This window comes from Coregonus clupeaformis, chromosome 16, assembly GCF_020615455.1.
Source record: "Coregonus clupeaformis isolate EN_2021a chromosome 16, ASM2061545v1, whole genome shotgun sequence".
NCBI lineage: Eukaryota > Metazoa > Chordata > Actinopteri > Salmoniformes > Salmonidae > Coregonus > Coregonus clupeaformis.
In genome coordinates, this window is record NC_059207.1 from 7,474,601 (window position 1) to 7,495,154 (window position 20,554).

The 20,554-nt window shown below is 48.4% G+C and overlaps 1 protein-coding gene across 1 annotated transcript in view; it reads left to right on the plus strand.

Annotated features, from left to right (window-relative positions):
* Positions 1-20,554, plus strand: part of LOC121584380 (netrin receptor UNC5C) — a 266,651-nt gene that overhangs the window by 164,917 nt on the left and 81,180 nt on the right. The window lies entirely within an intron of this gene.

Sequence of the window (20,554 nt, forward strand, 5' to 3'; positions counted from 1 at the left end):
TTGGCCACCAGGTTTACACACTTTGTCCCACTCCTCTTTGCAGATCTTCTCCAAGTCATTAAGGTTTCGAGGCTGACGTTTGGCAACTCAAACCTTCAGCTCCCTCCACAGATTTTCTATGGGATTAAGGTCTGGAGACTGGCTAGGCAACTCCAGGACCTTAATGTGCTTCTTCTTGAGCCACTCCTTTGTTGCCTTGGCCGTGTGTTTTGGGTCATCGTCATGCTGGAATACCCATCCACGACCCATTTTCAATGCCCTGGCTGAGGGAAGGAGGTTCTCACCCAAGATTTGATGGTACATGGCCCCATCCATCGTCCCTTTGATGCGGTGAAGTTGTCCTGTCCCCTTAGCAGAAAAACACCCCCAAAGCATAATGTTTCCACCTCCATGTTTGACGGTGGGGATGGTGTTCTTAGGGTCATAGGCAGCATTCCTCCTCCTCCAAACACGGCGAGTTGAGTTGATGCCAAAGAGCTCGATTTTGGTCTCATCTGACCACAACACTTTCACCCAGTTCTCCTCTGAATCATCCAGATGTTCATTGGCAAACTTCAGACGGGCCTGTATATGTGCTTTCTTGAGCAGGGGGACCTTGCGGGCGCTGCAGGATTTCAGTCCTTCACGGCGTAGTGTGTTACCAATTGTTTTCTTGGTGACTATGGTCCCAGCTGCCTTGAGATCATTGACAAGATCCTCCCGTGTAGTTCTGGGCTGATTCCTTACCGTTCTCATGATCATTGCAACTCCACGAGGTGAGATCTTGCATGGAGCCCCAGGCCGAGGGAGATTGACAGTTATTTTGTGTTTCTTCCATTTGCGAATAATCGCACCAACTGTTGTCACCTTCTCACCAAGCTGCTTGGCGATGGTCTTGTAGCCCATTCCAGCCTTGTGTAGGTCTACAATCTTGTCCCTGACATCCTTGGAGAGCTCTTTGGTCTTGGCCATGGTGGAGAGTTTGGAATCTGATTGATTGCCAGGTGTCTTTTATACAGGTAACAAACTGAGATTAGGAGCACTCCCTTTAAGAGTGTGCTCCTAATCTCAGCTCGTTACCTGTATAAAAGACACCTGAGAGCCATAAATCTTTCTGATACTCATTTCCCTCATTGAAAAATCTGTCGATGTGCCCTTGAGCAAGGCACTTAACCCTAATTGCTCCTCTAAGTCACTCTGGATAAGAGCGTCTGCTAAATGACTGAAAATTTAATGTAAATAAGAAATATGGCGGAAACTCTCACTAGCCCAAGCCTCTACCAATCAAATGGTTTTAGATTTGTGGGAAGTAGGGAATGAGGGCGTGGTCATAGTGACTGAATGTATCTGAATGTCAGGTTGTATCTGTAAAGAGAAGCATATCTTCCTATAACCTATAACCTGTAAAAAGAAGCATATCTTCCTATAATATAATAATAATAATAATATAATATGCCATTTAGCAGACGCTTTTATCCAAAGCGACTTACAGTCATGCGTGCATACATTTTTGTGTATGGGTGGTCCCGGGGATCGAACCCACTACCTTGGCGTTACAAGCGCCGTGCTCTACCAGCTGAGCTACAGAGGACCTGTAACCTATAACCTGTAACCTATAACCTGTAAAGAGAAACATATCTTCATGTTTTACCCACAACACCACCACCCCTTTACAGGAGCATATTGAACATCTTCTCTCTGTTATTGTCAGAGGGCTTTTTTCAGAGGGCCAGCACCAGTTCAGAGAAGGAGAAATACATATTTTTCAGGAGAAGCAATGTATTACTCCCATTCTGATGGAGGAGTTCCCTACTGGCTTTCAGATGGATGCTATTTAGTAGTGAGAGAGAGGTCACACACAGACACAGACAGACATAGTTAGAGATCGGTCACGACGAATTTCAGCTTCAACATTTTCCAATTTCTACCAGACACCAGGCTCAACACCTTCTTCTCTGCAGGCCACTCAACTACAATTATCTCTTAAAGGGGAAATCAGCAATTCAAATAACAACACAGTTGTCACAGCACCACTGTTTTAAACAGCTGAGGGATAGGGCTGGAGAAATGTAAGTTATATTCTTCAAGAATCAATGGCAATATATCAACAATTTGAAAGTCCAAAAATGGATTCACCAATTTCAGATTACCCCTTTAATAGAGAACAGTTTGGTTAGGGGCTTCGTATTTTATTTCCTACTGACAGACACATTAATTGAATACCAACAGAATTAACTATTCAACTAAACATAAATATTTATTTCATATTTGTATGAAAGAGAAATCTGAAAGGTCATGTGTGGCTCAGTTGGTAGAGCATGGCGCTTGCAATGTCAATGGTCATGGATTCGATTCCTGCTGATTCCACCCTTACCAAAAAATGCTAAATGGCATATATTATTAATTAAGTCTTACTCAAGCCACTCTCTCCCATCAGGCTTTTGTCACTGTCACATTGTAATTGTTCTCCATAGCAGCTCAACCCAGTGCCGGATTGTGTGGACTATGTTTTCTATGCATTTTCTGAGAACTGCCATTGTGTGATGGGAGGTTATTATAGCAGTGGGAAGGAGAGTTTGTTGCAGCAGAGTCTGAGAATGTGCTGCTAACTAATGAGTGTTGTAGGAACAGTGGAGTGAAGACAAACACGTCGGAAAGCATCGGAGTGCGTGTTTGTGTGTGTGTGTTTGTTTGTGCGGGTTTGCGCGCATGTGTGTGCATGTAATGGGCGTGTGACTCCTGAGCAATGCTGGCGCGCGTTTAAGCAGTCATTATCGCCGTTAGAAATGAGAAGCGGAGGAAGCTTTATGTCTGCTCAGCCTCTGATGACTTCGTTGGAATACATCCTTCTCTCTCTCTCTCTCTCTCTCTCTCTCTCTCTCTCTCTCTCTCTCTCTCTCTCTCTCTCTCTCTCCTCCCTCTCTCTCTCTCTCTCTCTCTCTCTCTCTCTCTCTCTCTCTCTCTCTCTCTCTCTCTCTCTCTCTCTCTCTCTCTCTCTCTCTCTCTCTCTCTCTCTCTCTCTCTCTCTCTCTCTCTCTCTCTCTCTCTCTCTCTCTGACACATGTAAATGAAGAAGGGATAGAAATTAGGCTTTGAGAGGGAGAGAGAGAGAGATGGGGGGAGAGAGCAATAGAGGGGGAGGGAGGGAGGGAAGGGGAGAGAGAGCGAGGGAGGGAGGGAGGGAGGGAGGGAGAGAGGGGGGGCGAGAGGGAGGGGGGAGAGGGAGGGAGGGGGAGAGAGAGAGAACGAGAGAGAGCAAGAGAGAGGGATAGAGAGAGGGAGAGAGGTAGGGAGAGAGGGAGAAAGATGGATAGAGAGGGGGAGAGGAGAGGGAGACGGAGAGAGAGGGGGAGAGAGATGGAGAGAGGGGGAGAGAGAGGGGTAGAGAGAGAGAACGAGAGGGAGCAAGAGAGAGGGATAGAGAGGGAGACGGAGGGGGGGAGACGGAGGGAGAGGGGGAGAGAGAGAGGGAGAGAGAGAGGGGGAGAGAGGGGGGAGACGGAGAGAGATGGCGAGAAGTGAACAGAGATGGACAGAGAGAGAGAGAGGGAGAGGTAGAGAGAGAGAGAGAGGGGGGAGAGAGGGGGAGGGAGGGGGGGAGAGGGAATATATATATATATATATATATATATATATATATATATATATATATATGAGAGGGAGATGGAGACGAAGGGAGATGAGAGCGAGGGAGATGAGAGAGCGAGGGAGGGAGAGAGAGGGGGGAGAGGGAGGGAGGGAGGGAGGGAGATGGAGGGAGGGAGGGGGAGAGAGTGAGTGGGGGAGGGTGGGGGAGAGAGTGAGTGGGGAAAGAGAGGGAGGGAGAGAGAGAGAGGGAGAGGAGTGAACAAAGATGGACAGAGAGGGTGAGAGAGAGAGAGAGCGAGGGAGAGAGGGGGGAGAGAGAGAGAGCGAGGGGGGGGGGGAGAGGGAGGGAGAGAGGGGGAAAGAGGGAGGGGGAGAGAGAGATGGAGAGAGATGAACAGAGATATAGAGAGAGAGAGGGAGAGAGGGAGAGAGAGAGAGAGAGAAAGGGAGAGAGAGAGGGAGGGAGAGAGAGAAAGGGAGAGAGATGGGGAGGGAGAGAGAGAGACATAGGGAGAGGGAGGGAGGGAGAGAGAGAGAGGGGGAAAGAGGGAGGGGGAGAGAGAGATAGATGGAGAGAGGGAGAGAGAGAGATGAACAGAGAGGAGGGAGAGAGAGATAGAGAGGGAGATGTAGAGGGAGAGAGAGGGGGAAAGAGATGGAGGGAGAGAGAGAGTGATAGAGAAAGAGGGAGAGAGCGGGGGAGATGGGGGGAGAGAGAGAGAGGGGGGAGAGAGAGAGAGAGCTTCTTCACATGATTAATCCCCAAATCCTCCCAAATATCAAATACTGTACCAAACACTCTTGCATGTGAGCGTAGACAAACACACACTTGCATGGGCAAGCAAATGAAACACAAATGTGTATACACACACAAACACACACACACATGCATAGAGAGATATTACAGACTCAAAAAGAGAAACCAGAGGCCCTGAGTGCATCATCAGTATGGCCCAAATTCCAGAGAGGATGTGAAATCACAAACGTCTTTAAGTTCTTGGGGTACTCTCAGGAAAGTTCATATGTTCCTTCTGCAGCCTCTAAAGAGGTTAGGGTAAAGCACTTTGCAGAGCAGCACAGCTCTGGTTTGTTCAGAAACATTTGAGTGTGTGCATGTGTGTGTCGGAAGCAGAGAAAGGCTGTAAACTTGGTTTTAACGGGTGGAGGAAACTACATTGGACAGAATAGCTCCCTTTGAGGGCAGTGTAATGGACAATGCACATGTGTGGAGGTAACAGGAGAGGCCTGCTTGCACAGCCAGCCCCAGTACCAAGGCCTGCTGGCACAGCCAGCCCCAGTACCAAGGCCTGCTGGCACAGCCAGCCCCAGTACCAAGGCCTGCTGGCACAGCCAGCCCCAGTACCAAGGCCTGCTGGCACAGCCAGCCCCAGTACCAAGGCCTGCTTGCACAGCCAGCCCCAGTACCAAGGCCTGCTGGCACAGCCAGCCCCAGTACCAAGGCCTGCTGGCACAGCCAGCCCCAGGACCAAGGCCTGCTGGCACAGCCAGCCCCAGGACCAAGGCCTGCTGGCACAGCCAGCCCCAGGACCAAGGCCTGCTGGCACAGCCAGCCCCAGGACCAAGGCCTGCTGGCACAGTCAGCCCCAGTACCAAGGCCTGCTGGCACAGCCAGCCCCAGTACCAAGGCCTGCTGGCACAGCCAGCCCCAGTACCAAGGCCTGCTGGCACAGCCAGCCCCAGTACCAAGGAAGAGGCCTCTCCACAGCGGAGATTGTTGTATCTGTCCATAGGACCACTTTAAGCCGTACACTCCACAGAGTTGGGCTTTACGGAAAAAAATAAGCAAACACGTTTGGTGTGGAAGAAGGTACTAATACACCAAACGTATGGAAGAAGGTTCTCTGGTCAGATGAGACTAAAATTGAGCTTTTTGGCCGTCAAGGAAAACACTATTGCTAGCGCAAACCCAACACCTCTCATCACCCCGAGAACACCATCCCCACAGTGAAGCATGGTGGTGGCAGCATCATGCTGTGGGGATGTTTTTCATCGGCAGGGACTGGGAAACTGGTCAGAATTGAAGGAATGATGGATGGCGCTAAATACAGGGAAATTCTTGAGGGAAACCTGTTTCAGTCTTCCAGAGATTTCAGACTGGGACGGAGGTTCACCTTCCAGCAGGACAATGACCCTAAGCATACTGATAAAGCAACACTTGAGTGGTTTAAGGGGAAACGTTTAAATGTCTTGGAATGGCCTAGTCAAAGCCTAGACCTCAATCCAATTGAGAATCTGTGGTATGACTTAAAGATTGGGGGGGGGTGAATAGTTATGCACGCTCAAGTTCTGTTTTTTTGTCTTATTTCTTGTTTGCTTCACAAAAAAAAAGGTTGCATCTTCAAAGTGGTAGGCATGTTGTGTAAATCAAATGATACAAACCCCCCAAAAATCAATTTTAATTCCAGGTTGTAAGGCAACAAAATAGGAAAAATGCAAAGGGGGGTGAATATTTTCACAAGCCACTGTATTCATTTAGTAGCAGCAGGCCAACGCTGCTAAATAATGTCTGCCCACTAACTCATTTTCAGGATAGTAAAATGTTTTCAGTGTAAACTAAAACCAGATATAAATTATATAGAAAAGATAACGGCGCTATACATTTTTTAAAAGATCATCTCTGAGAACTAACAACCACCAGAATAAAACTAGACAGTCACGCAGAATCTAAAATTCTAAAAAAAATGTCATGGCATTGGGCCCCCATGGACTGTGTTATAATATTTTGATTCACTCAGATAGCATAAGTACACAGCTTAAGCCATGGCAATATGTGTGGAATTGCAGGAAATGAGCTGTCACGAGTTACAAAGCCAGAACCCAGAAGCAGACCAGGACAAGGTAAGTTGAAACGAAGGTGAGTGTTTATTTACAAATTCAAGAGTGATGCTGAATAATCCAGGGAACAGAGCGGGCGGCGTTGATTAGTTGTTGGGGGTGCAGTGGTTGATCCAATCATGGCTCGGCAGCCGCCGACCACCAGGCAGAGGTTGGATGAAGGTCCCGGACGAGTGACTGCAGATGGAACAAAACGGAGGTAAGTAAACAACAAACCAACAAGGTGCAAAAACAACAAAACTAACGCTAGACGCTCTAAGACTGATACTCTGGTAAACCTACTGTTCATGGCTAACGATCCGGCAGGGAATGGATGTTAGGCCAGAGCCTAAGAAGGGTGATGATCAGGACCAGGTGTGCAGATTGCTGATGGGATGCAGGTGCGGAAATCAAGAGAGCTCCCCGGAGCGTTCCAGAACCCTCGGGAAACTGGAGATCACGAGCAGAAAAACTAGTCCACAGACAGGACCCGACTCAGACTGCCGGGATCGTTACAGTACCCCCCTCCGACGAACGCCACCGGGCGGACTCCCGGAGCGCCAGGATGGAGGCGGTAGAAGTCACGGATGAGGTCAGCATCTAGGATCTGTCGCCGCGGAATCCAACTCCTCTCTTCAGGACCATACCCCTCCCAGTCCACGAGATACTGGAAACCCCGGCCCCGCCGTCTGGAATCCATGATGCGTCGCACCGTGTAGGCAGGACCACCTCCGATCATCCGAGGAGGAGGAGGAGGAGGCGGAGGAGGCAACAGAGGACTGAGGAAAACAGGCTTGAGGCAGGAGACATGAAAGGTGGGATGGACTCTGAGCGTCCTCGGGAGTTTGAGTCGAACTGCCACCGGATTGATCACCTTCTCCACCACAAACGGACCAATGAACCCGGTAACAACTTCCTAGACTCAGTCCGTAAAGGAAGATCCCGTGTGGCCAACCAGACCCTATCTCCGATGGTATAGGTGGGAGCGGGGATCCGGCGACGATTCGCCTGGAGCTGATACCGGTCCGAAACTCTAAGGAGTGCCTTTCTGGCCCGATGCCAGGTCCGGTGGCAACGACGAATATGGGCCTGAACAGAAGGCACTGAGAGCTCCCTCTCCTGAGAAGGGAACAAGGGAGGTTGGTAGCCATACAGGCACTGGAAGGGAGACATCCCAGTGGCAGATGTAGGGAGAGTATTGTGGGCATACTCAACCCAAGGCAACTGAGAGACCCAGGAGGTAGGGTTGGAAGAGGCCAGGCAGCGTAGCGTGGATTCCATCTTCTGGTTGGCTCTCTCCGCCTGACCATTAGATTGGGGGTGAAAACCAGATGTGAGACTGACTGTAGCTCCAATGGCCAAACAGAAGGACTTCCAGACAGCAGAGGTAAACTGAGGGCCACGGTCGGAAACGATATCACTGGGCAAACCGTGGACCCTGAAAACCTCCCCTAACCAGGATCTCGGACGTCTCCGAGGCAGAGGGAAGCTTGGCAATTGGCACAAAGTGGGCGAACTTGCTGAATCTGTCCACGATAGTCAGAACGACCGTGTTCCCCTCAGAAGCGGGCAACCCAGTGACAAAGTCCAGGGCCAGATGCGACCATGGTCGCGGGGAATAGGAAGGGGGGTGAAGTAGTCCAGAGCTGGGCCGATTGGTACTCTTATTCTGCGCACACACTGGACAGGCAGCAACATAACCCCGAGTATCCTCGGCCATGGCAGGCCACCAAAAAGCGTCTGCGAAGAAACGCCATCGTCCGAGCCACGCCAGGGTGACAAGCCATCTTGCTGGCGTGGGACCATTTGAGGACCGCAGGACGAACCGACTCAGGCACAAACAACCAACCGGGTGGACCGTTACCGGGACCGGGCTGCGTCCGAAGGGCCGCCATCACCTCCTCCTCAATCTTCCACCTAACAGCTCCCACGACGCAGTTCCGGGGGAGAATAGTCTCGGTCTTGGACCCACTCTCCTCCGTCTTGGAGAACATCCGAGACAAGGCGTCCGCCTTGCCGTTCTTAGATCCAGGTCGGAACGTCAGGGAAAAATTGAATCGTCCGAAAAACAACGACCACCTGGCCTGGACGGGAGTTGAGACGTCTAGCCGATTGCACGTAAGCAAGATTCTTGTGGTCAGTCCAGACAATAAACGGCTGCTCCGCCCCCTCCAACCAGTGGCGCCACTCCTCCAAGGCAAGTTTCACCGCGAGAAGCTCCCGGTTACCCACATCGTAATTCCTCTCCGCAGGCGAAAGGCGACGAGAGTAGTAGGCGCAGGGATGGAGTTTACTGTCCGTGGAGCATCGCTGCGACAGGATGGCGCCAACTCCCACATCAGACGCGTCCACTTCAACGACGAACTGACGGGCCGTGTCCGGTTGAGAGAGAATCGGTGCGTTGGTGAATCGCCTCTTCAAATCCAGAAACGCTCGATCCGCCTCCGGATTCCACTTGAAGCTCCTGATACTGGAAGTCAAGGCCGTTAATGGAGCGGCCACACGGCTGTAATCCCGGATGAATCTGCGGTAGAAATTCGCAAACCCCAAAAATCTCTGGAGCTGCAATCTCGTACCGGGCTGGGCCCATTCCAGAACCGCTCTAACCTTCTCCTGGTCCATCCTAATCTCTCCCCTGGAGATGATGTACCCGAGAAAGGATGTCGTGTGGGCGTGAAACTCGCACTTCTCGGCCTTCACGAACAGGCGATTCTCCAACAATCGCTGCAGAACCTGCCGGACATGCTGGACGTGGTCGGAAGGTTCCTTCGAGAAGATCAGAATGTCATCCAGGTAAACAAACACAAAGAGACCGATCATATCTCTCAGGACGTCGTTCACCATACTCTGGAATACCGCTGGAGCATTGGTCAGTCCAAACGGCATCACCTGATACTCGAAGTGACCCATCGGTGTATTGAACCCCGTCAACCACTCGTCTCCCTCTCTGATCCGGACCATGTGATACGCATTGCGTAGGTCTAGCTTGGTGAACACCGTAGCACCCTGTAAGGAGTCGAAGGCAGAACTCATCAAGGGCAGGGGATACTTGTTCTTGACCGTGATGTCATTCAACCCCCGATAATCAATACACGGTCGAAGAGAGCCATCCTTCTTACCCACAAAGAAGAATCCTGCCCCAAGGGGGTGATGACGAGGGACGAACGAGACCAGCAGCTAGGGACTCCTTGATGTAGGTCTCCAAAGCCTCACGTTCAGGGCGGGAGATACTGTATAACCTTCCCTTGGGGTAGACAGCTCCAGGGAACAGGTTGATGGCACAATCATATGGTCGGTGGGGAGGGAGTGACAGAGCCTTCTGCTTACTGAACACTTCCCCCAAATCGTGATATGTCTCGGGAACCAGGGACAAATCTGGGGGTTTAGCCTCAATCACCTGACTGGGAACCGAATGGGGACAGGCAGTCTTGAGACAGTTAGCATGACAATCAAGGCTCCAACTCGTTACCTTGCCCGTCACCCAATCGAACGTGGGATTGTGTTCCTTCAGCCAGGGGTATCCAAGGACCAGAGGAACATGGGAAGACGGCAGAATGAAGAATGAAATCATCTCCGAATGATTCCCCCGACAACAGCATCTTAACCGGTTCAGTCCTCATCGTGATACGTGCCAGACTACTGCCGTTCAGAGTGGTCGCTTCAATGGCTTCCGGCAATTGCTCCTTGGAAAGCCCCAGCTGTTCCACCAACTCGGCATCAAGAAAGCTTCCATCGGCACCTGAATCGATAAAAGCGTTAATCGCTAAGCTCTGATTCCTGTTCACAAGGGTAGCCGGGAAACGGGGTCTGACAGAGGTACTGAGAGGTTGAAACTGGCTCGCTAAAAGTCCTCCCAACTTTAGCGAGCCGGGCAGTTTGACGACCGCCGGGAACAAGTGGAGATGTAATGTCCCGAGCTACCACAGTAGAGGCAGCAGTTGGTCTTACGTCTATGTTGACGCTCCTCCTTGGTTAACCCGTGCCGCCCCACTTGCATGGGTTCAGAATCGGGAGAGAGGACCTCTCCACTAATCCTTTGTGGTGGAGAATGATCGACGTGTTCTGGTCCACCACCCGACCCGACTGGGAACTGAGAAGCTGATCGATTGGACGGACCCCATTGCTTCTCCCTCCTTCGCTCTCGGACTCGATTATCCACCCGAATAGACAAGGCTACCAAGCTGTCCAGGTCACTAGGCTCCGGATAGGAGATCAACTCATCCTTGAGCTGCTCCGACAGACCCTGGTAAAAGGCCGCTTGCAGAGACTCCTCATTCCACCCACTCTCCACAGCCAACGTCTTGAACTCGATCACGAAGTCGGCCACGCTGCGAGTTCCTTGGTGAAGCGAAAACAGGTGCCTAGCTGCGTCCCTCCCTCGGACGGAATGGTCGAAGAGCTTCCTCATCTCGGCCGTGAACCCCTGGTATGAAGCCATGCAGGGGTCTTGTCGTTCCCAAACGGCTGAAGCCCACTCCAGCGCTCGACCACGCAGCAACTCAATCACAAAGGCTATCCTAGCCTTGTCTGTGGCATAAGAGTAGGGCTGTAGATCGAACACTAACCCACACTGCATAAGGAAAGAACGGCATCTTCCCAGCTCCCCCCCTCATATTTATCCGGCGTCGGAACCTTGGGCTCACGGAAGGACACAGCTCCAGACGCGGCAGGCGAGATGGGTGAAACCGGTAGTGGATCCTCCACCGGAAACTTGCGCTGGTTCTGGACCTCCGTCAGACCGGTAGAAAGGTTCCGAACTGACAACGCTATCTCCTGTAGTGCCGTGCTATGTTGTCCCAACATCTTCTCCTGATGGGAAATGGCATGGCGAACAGAGTCCAGGTCCGCTGGGTTCATTACTGGCCGGATCGTTCTGTCACGAGTTACAAAGCCAGAACCCAGAAGCAGACCAGGACAAGGTAAGTTGAAACGAAGGTGAGTGTTTATTTACAAATTCAAGAGTGATGCTGAATAATCCAGGGAACAGAGCGGGCGGCGTTGATTAGTTGTTGGGGGGTGCAGTGGTTGATCCAATCATGGCTCGGCAGCCGCCGACCACCAGGCAGAGGTTGGATGAAGGTCCCGGACGAGTGACTGCAGATGGAACAAAACGGAGGTAAGTAAACAACAAACCAACAAGGTGCAAAAACAACAAAACTAACGCTAGACGCTCTAAGACTGATACTCTGGTAAACCTACTGTTCATGGCTAACGATCCGGCAGGGAATGGATGTTAGGCCAGAGCCTAAGAAGGGTGATGATCAGGACCAGGTGTGCAGATTGCTGATGGGATGCAGGTGCGGAAATCAAGAGAGCTCCCCGGAGCGTTCCAGAACCCTCGGGAAACTGGAGATCACGAGCAGAAAAACTAGTCCACAGACAGGACCCGACTCAGACTGCCGGGATCGTTACATGAGCTTTAAAATTGCTTTTTTTCTTTCTCTCAGCCCCATGACAAAATGTGTAGAATTGCAGGAAATCTGCTTTAAAACATCCCCACCAATCAGATGAAAACGTCATGCCTGGTTGGTTGTGTTCATGCCCCATTTAAAAGGTAATACATTAGGTTATATGACATCTTTATTACTAGGACCTGTGACAGAGCCAGGGGAGAGGCCACTGCCATGGTCTCAGGGTCAGCGAGGCAGAGTAAACAGTTCAAACGTAACTTTTATTTCATAATTGACCAACAGAAATGCTTACAAATAAGAAGCTTAAAGTATAACTTCAACTCACAGCCGTTATCTTAACCTGAGTGTCCTTCAGACCGAACCTGTCTGCTGCTGTCTCCAGTCCTCTCCCTCAAATGACAGCAGCAGCAGCCTAATCAACTGTTGGGCTGATTGTCCAGCCAATCACACACTTGATTGACTTATTACCCTCAGCTGGGCTCCATTAGCCTCCCAACAGTGCAGGAAAGGTTCTGGAAGGGCGCGGTAAGAAGGCTTGCCTCATCCAGCACCACAGGCCTATAGAAAATAGTGCATGCACACATACAGTGGGGTTTGAAGTTATTGACACCCTTCATAAAGATTAGCAATAATGACTGTAAAATAAATAATTCAAATTGAGTAAAGCCAGTGTGTCTATGTATGAGGATGACTCAACACGTCAACTACCACAGCGACTGAAATGACAGCAACACTTAACAAAGAGCTGCAGTTAGTTTCAGAATGGGTGGCAAGGAATAATTTAGTCCTAAATATTAAAAAAACTAAAAGCATTGTATTTGGGACAAATCATTTTACTAAACCCTAAACCTCAACTAAATCTTGTAATGAATAATGTGGTAATTGAGCAAGTTGAGGACACTAAATCGCTTGGAGTAACCCTGGATTTTAAACTGTCATGATCAAAACATATTGATACAACAGTAGCTAGGATGGAGAGAAGTCTATCTATAATAAAGTGCTGTTCTGCATTCTTAACAGCACTATCAACAAGGCAGGTCCTACAGGCCCTAGTTTTGTCGCACCTGGACTACTGTTCAGTCGTGTGGTCAGGTGCCACAAAGAGGGACTTAAGAAAATTGCAATTGGCTCAGAACAGGGCAGCACGGCTGGCCCTTGGATGTACACAAAGTGTTAACATTAATAATATGCATGTCAATCTCTCCTGGCTCAAAGTGGAGGAGAGATTGACTTCATCACTACTTGTATTTGTGAGAGGTATTGACATGTTGAATGCACTGAGCTGTCTGTTTGAACTACTGGCACACAGCTCAGACACCCATGCATACCCCACAAGACATGCCACCAGAGGTCTCTTCACAGTTCCCAAGTCAAGAACAGGCTATGGGAGGTGCACAGTACTACATAGAGCCATGACTACATGGAACTCTATTCCACATCAAGTAACTAATGCCAGCAGTAAAATTACATTTAAAAAACAGATAGAAATACACCTTGTGGAACAGCGGGGACTGTGAAGCAACACAAAAATAGACACATGCATACAAACACACGATAACATACACACTATACACACATGTACACATGCATTTTGTGTTATATATATGTGGTAGTAGAGTAGGGGCCTGAGGGCACACACTTAATATGTTGTGAAATCTGTTGTGAATGTATTGTAATGTTTTTAAAATGTATAACTGCCTTCATTTTGCTGGACCCCAGGAAGAGTAGCTGTTGCCTTGGCAGGAACTAATGGGGATCCATAATAAATACAAAGACAAATACAGGCTTTTGTTTTTATGATTTATATTTCGAGGTTGGACGTTAGCACGTGGGGCACACCGATTGGCATCACCTCGTTAGTCAGTCTGTGTACTGGTTGGTCATCTCGTTAGAAGGAAGGTGTTTCACCTGTGCTGGCCCAGTGCTCCAGTTGTCTTGAGAGACGGAGGGTTAATACCTTTCATTGGCGCTCCCTATTTTGAGTTCTAGACAGTTCTAGTTCTATCCTTTATCTGATCGTCCCTGTTTTCATTTTGCTCCACTTTTTGGTTTACTTCCTGTCTTTCAGTTTTGTGTGTGGTTTTTCTTTTGTTTGCCTCTTCTTGGGCACATTTAGTGGCCACTCATGGTGGGTGTCTTTTAGGTCCCAGTTGTTGTTGCTAGTCAACTGTCAGTGGACACGCCCAAGAGTGTCTTTCCAAACCCCTCCTAAAACCCCACCTGTTTCGTTTTGGTTGTTGTCAGTGACTCTTTGTTAGTTCCCCTTTCTGTTTGAGCAATAATTTTCGGTTGTCTTGCTGGGGAATGTAACAGATTGGGGGCTCGTCCGGGATCTTGTTTCCCATGAGTATGGTAGTCTCTCTAATCACCTACTTCTGCTGTGCCCAGATATTTTATTGTTAAAAAATACAATTTTGTGGTAGAATTCCTGTATCTGACATCCACCCTGAGCACATCTGGAAAGCCTACATGGGAGATGCTAGCTAAATGTACAAATGCGAGTCTGCTCGTAATTTCAAAGCATTATGACATCATGGTGGCATCTGGCGATCCAAAAGCAGTAGTCAAAGAGTTGATCGGTACTGCTTTGGTGGAGGAGGAAATCCTTCTGGAGAGGGAGGATGATGAAGAGGTTCCTACGGGTGGTAGAGGACACCCCATAGAGATATATATGGTAGAGGACACCCCATAGAGATATATATGGTAGAGGACACCCCATAGAGATATATATGGTAGAGGACACCCCATAGAGATATATATGGTAGAGGACACCCCATAGAGATATATATATGGTAGAGGACACCCCATAGAGATAGATATGGTAGAGGACACCCCATAGACGTACAACTGAGAGAGGTAGAACTGAAGGCAAAATGGGAACAACAGAAATTAGAGCTCAAGGAAAGGGAAGACAACAGACTAAAACAAGAAGAAGAAGAAGAAGAAGAAGAACGTGCACATGCCATTCGATTGAAAGAGATGGAGCTGGAAGCGCGACAAAGGGAGAAAGATCTGGAAGCACTCCAAATCCAATCAGGCCATCCTACACCCGCAACAGAGTTTGATCTTGGTCGGAACAGCCGACTTGTACCGCCTTTCAACGAAAAGGAGGAGGATGTATATTTTACTCTGTTTGAGCGGATTGACACATCCCTAAAATGGCCACAAGATATTTGGTCACCACTCCTCCTCCTGTTCTTGTGGGAAAAGCTCAGAAAGTGTACGCCGCTTTATCTCTTGACCAGAGTTCAGATTATGACACTGTTAAAGCTACTATCCTTTGGGCTTACGAGTTGGTCCCAGAGGCATACAGACAACAGTTCCGTAAATTACAAAAGACAGAATCACAAAGCCATGTTGAGTTGGCAAGGGAACAAGCATGTCTTTTTAATCGGTGGTGTGGTTCTCAAGAGGTCAAGGACCTTGAGGATTTAAAGACTCTCATACATCTCGAGCAGTTCAAGAATTGCCTTCACCAAAGGGTTGCTACCTACATTTATGAGCACAAAGATCTCACTCTTGAGAAAGCTGTAGTTCTTACAGATGAGTTTGTGTTCACACATAAAACGACCTTCACAAACAAAGCACCCAGTAGTTATCCCTACGCAAAAAGCAATCCAGAGAAGTCACCTCATACTGTGAGGTTTCAGTCTTTTTCTACAGTGCCCAAAGATAAAGATCGGCAGAAAACTGGTTTTTCGTATCCACCAGTGTGTCATTACTGCCCTGAGAAAGGACACATTGTCTCTAAATTGAAAAAGAAAAATGAGAGTGAGAAAAGCTATTTCTTCTTGTGGGAGCAGTCCAGCCCGTTAAGTCTCTGGTTGGGACTGGTGTATCTCCTAAACAAGATTTTGGATCAGATGTGTAACCCTTTGTTTCAGACAGGTTTGTGTCTCTGCAGAGTGGCAATGCTCTTAAGCAGCCGGTATTTGTATTTGTATTTATTAGGGATCCCCATTCCGGCAGGATAGAACAGCTGACTCAGGTAAGACAAGGGGTGGCGGTCTGTGTATATTTGTAAACAACAGTTGGTGCACAAAATCTAATACTAAGGAATCTCAAGGTTTTTCTCGCCTGAGGTAAAGTATCTCATGATAAGCTGTAGACCACACTATTTACCAAGAGACTTTTCATCTATATTTTTCATAGCTGTCTATCTACCACCACAAACCGATGCGGGCATTAAGATTGCACTCAATGAGCTGTATAAGGCCATACAGTAAGTAAACAGGAAAACGCTCACCCAGAGGCAGCGCTCCTAGTGGCCGGGGACTTTAATTTTACATTTGTGGGAATCGAACCCACAACCCTGGCGTTGCAAACGCCATGCTCTACGAACTGAGCTAAATCCCCTGCCGGCCATTCCCTCCCCTACCCTGGACGACGCTGGGCCAATTGTGCGCCGCCCCATGGGTTTAATGCAGAGAAACTTAAATCCGTTCTACCTAATTTCTACCAGCATGTTAAATGTGCAACCAGAGGGGAAAAACACTCTAGACCACCTTTACTCCACACACAGAGACACATGCAAAGATTTCCCTCGCCCTCCATTTGGCAAATCTGACCATAACTCTATCCTCCTGATTCAAAAAACTAAAGCAGGAAGCACCAGTGACTCGGTTAATAAAAAAGTGGTCAGATGATGCAGATGCTAAGCTACAGGACTGTTTTGCTAGCACAGACTGGAATATGTTCCGGGAATCTTCAGATAGCTTTGAGGAGTACACCACATCAGTCACTGGCTTCATCAATAAGTGCATCGATGACGTCATCCCCACAGTGACTGTACGTACATACCCCAACCAGAAGCCATGGATTACAGGCAACATCCGCACTGAGCTAAAGGGTAGAGCTGCCACTTTCAAGGAGCGGGACTCTAACCCGGACGCTTAAAAGAAATCCCGCTATGCCCTCTGACAAACCATCAAACAGGCAAAGAGTCAATACCGGACTAAGACTGAATCGTACTACACTGGCTCTGACACTCGTCGGATGTGGCAGGGCTTGAAAACTATTACAGACTACAAAAGGAAGCACAGCCATGAGCTGCCCAGTGACACAAGCCTACCAGACGAGCTAAATCACTTCTATGCTTGCTTGAAGCATGCATGAGAGCACCAGCTGTTCCGGATGACTATGTGATCACGCTCTCCGTAGCCGATGTGAGTAAGACTTTTAAGCAGGTCAACATTCAGAAGGCCGCAGGGCCAGACGGATTACTAGGACGTGTACTCCGAGCATGTGCTGACCAACTGGCAAGTTGTCTTCACTGACATTTTCAACATGTCCCTGACTGAGTCTGTAATACCAACATGTTTCAAGCAGACCACCATAGTCCCTGTGCCCAAGGACACTAAGATAACCTGCTTAAATGACTACCGACCCGTAGCACTGACGTCTGTAGCCATGAAGTGCTTTGAACAACACCATCATCCCAGAAACCCTAGACCCACTCCAATTTGCATACCGCCCCAACAGATCCACAGATGATGCAATCTCTATTGCACTCCACACTGCCCTTTCCCACCTGGACAAGAGGAACACCTACGTGAGAATGCTATTCATTGACTGCAGCTCAGCGTTCAACACCATAGTGCCCACAAAGCTCATCACTAAGCTAAGGACCCTGGGACTAAACACCTCCCTCTGCAACTGGATCCTGGACTTCCTGACGGGCCGCCCCCAGGTGGTAAGGATAGGTAACAACACATCTGTCACGCTGATCCTCAACACGGTGGCCCCTCAGGGGTGCGTGCTCAGTCCCCTCCTGTACTCCCTGTTCACCCATGACTGCATGGCCAGGCATGACTCCAACACCATCATTAAGTTTGCTGACGACACAACAGTGGTAGGCCTGATCACCGACAACAATGAGACAGCCTATAGGGAGGAGGTCCGAGACCTGGCCGTGTGGTGCCAGGATAACAACCTCTCCCTCAACGTGATCAAGACAAAGGAGATGATTGTGGTCTACAGGGGAAAAAAAGAGGACTGAGCACGCCCCCATTCTCATCGACGGGGCTGTAGTGGAACAGGTTGAGAGCTTCAAGTTCCTGGTGTCCACATCACCAACGAACTATCATGGTCCAAAGACACCAAGACAGTCGTGAAGAGGGCACGACAAAGCCTATTCCCCCTCAGGAGACCGAAAAGATTTGGCATGGGTCCTCATATCCTCAAAAAGCTCTACAGCTGCACCATCGAGAGCATCCTGACTGGTTGCATCACTGCCTGGTATGGCAACTGCTCGGCCTTCGACTGCAAGGCACTACAGAGGGTAGTGTGTACAGCCCAGTACATCACTGGGGCCAAGCTTCCTGCCATCCAGGACCTCTATACCAGGCGGTGTCAGAGGAAGGCCCTCAAAATTGTCAAAGACTCCAGCCACCCTAGTCATAGACTGTTCTCTCTGCTACCGCGCCATGTCTAGGTCCAAAAGGCTTCTCAACAGCTTCTACCCCAAGCCATAAGACTCCTGAACAGCTAATCATTGCTACCCGGACTATTTGCACTGCCCCCCCATCCCCACCCCCCTCTTTTACGCTGCTGCTACTCTGTCTATTATTTATGCATAGTCACTTTAACTCTACCCACATGTACATATTACCTCAATTACCTCGACTAGCCGGTGCCCCCGCACATTGACTCTGCACCGGTACCCCCCTGTAGATAGCCTCCCTACTGTTATTTTATTTTACTGCTGCTCTTTAGTTGTTTGCTTTTTATTTGTATATTTTTTTATTCTTTAAAAATTGCATTGTTGGTTAAGGGCTTGTAAGTAAGCATTTCACTGTAATGTCTACACTTGTTGTATTCTGTGCATGTGGCAAAAAAAATTTGATTTGATTTGAAACACCGTTCAACTGATGACCGAGGTCAGCCTGCAGGCAGCCGGCCCGCCACAAGGAGTCGCTAGAGCGCTATGAGCCATGTAAAGCCCCCCCGGCCAAACCCTCCCCGAACCCGGACGACGCTGGGCCAATTGTGCGCCGCCCTATGGGACTCCCGATCACGGCCGGTTGTGATACAGCCCAGGATCAAACCCTGGTCTGTAGTGATGCCTCTAGTACTGCGATGCAGTGCCTTAGACCGCTGCGGCACTCGGAGGCCCAGAGATGGAGATTCTTAAAGTTTGGTTCGATTGAAAGGCCCAAAACTGCACTTTCGATGTGGGTGACCAAGTCCTGGTTTTGTTGCCCTTCTGGGGTCACCGTTACAGGCTCGCTTTTCAGGCCCTTACCCTATATTGAAAAAAATTGGTAACCTGGATTACATCATTGCCACACCGGAGCGCAGGGAAAAAAACCTGGCTGTATCATGTCAACATGTTGAAACCATACTTCACCCATTACGATCGGGCGGAGAAGTCAGTGGAAACTGGTAGTGATGTTCTGCATGTAGCCACTGCTGTCACCATTGACTCTAGTCTTCCTCAAGAGTATGAGGAAAGTCCAATACACCCTGTGACGGTAGGACGGTTGAGTAACTCAGAGACTCTAGAAAACCTTTTGGCACACTTGTCACCTGAGGTCTGAGGTCAGTCAATACGTTGTGTTTTGTGTTTAGCCAGTGTATAGCCCTGGCTCACAATGTATTTTGACTGCACGTTTTGCCGTTTTGGAAATGAGTTTTGTTTTGGTTGCGCTCGTTCCAAGGGGACGAGAGCATTAGAAACGTACATTATTTTAGCCTATTTTAACCTCTGAGTTTTAGCCAACTATATAAAAAAATATGTAAATGTTTTTTGTCTTCATTTTGATGACAGCCAGTAGACGCCATGTTTGTATGGAGAAGGCGACGCATATAAGTAGCGACACATTTAAGTTGATCATGTTGTGAGATGGAAGTTATTTTCCGTTGGTTGTGAGCAAACTTGTCCAACAAAAATATAGGGTAAGGGGGAAGGTGTTACTGGCTTTGGTTTTTCCATTTTGTATTTCGAGTTTCCACGTTAGCAATTAAGGTGCACCGATTGTTGTGACCTCGTTAGTCAGTCTGTATTACACCTGTGCTGGTTGGTCATCTCATTAGAGGGAAGGTGTTTGCTTCCTGTCTTTTAATTTGGTGTGTGGTTTTTCTTTTATTTGCCTCTTCTTGTGCATGTGGACACGCCCAAGAGTGTCTTTCCGAACCCCTCCTAAACCCCACCTGTTTCGTTTTAGTTATTGTCAGTGACTTTATTATTTCCCCTTTCTGTTTAAGCGACAATTTTTGGTTTTCTTGCTGGGGGACGTTACAAGTTCATTTTGGTTGTTTCAGATTGCCCAATAGAAATTAATAGTAAGTAATGTATTTTGACATTATGTAGTCACTTTTATTGTAAATAAGAATATAATATGTTTCTAAACACTTCAACATTAATGTGGAGTCTACCATGATTATGGATAATACTGAATGAATCGTGAATAATGAGGCGTGATAAGGTTACAGAGGGTCAAAGATCATACCCCAAGACATGCTATCCTCCCCTGTTATTGGTAATGGCGAGAGGTTATGAGGGTATGAGCTTAGGAATATGTGAACAAATACTACACTTTTGGGTTATCAATTTTGACCCCTACCTTTAACAAAAATATTACTTGTTAAACAAAATCTTTCTCTGAGCAATTGTATTAGTGTAAAATAATATAATTTCCCTATATTTTTGAGGATACAATGTAGCTCAGTATTTAATTTATTTTATACAGTCATTATTGCTCATCTTTATCAAGGGTGTTAATTTCGGACACCACTGTAGG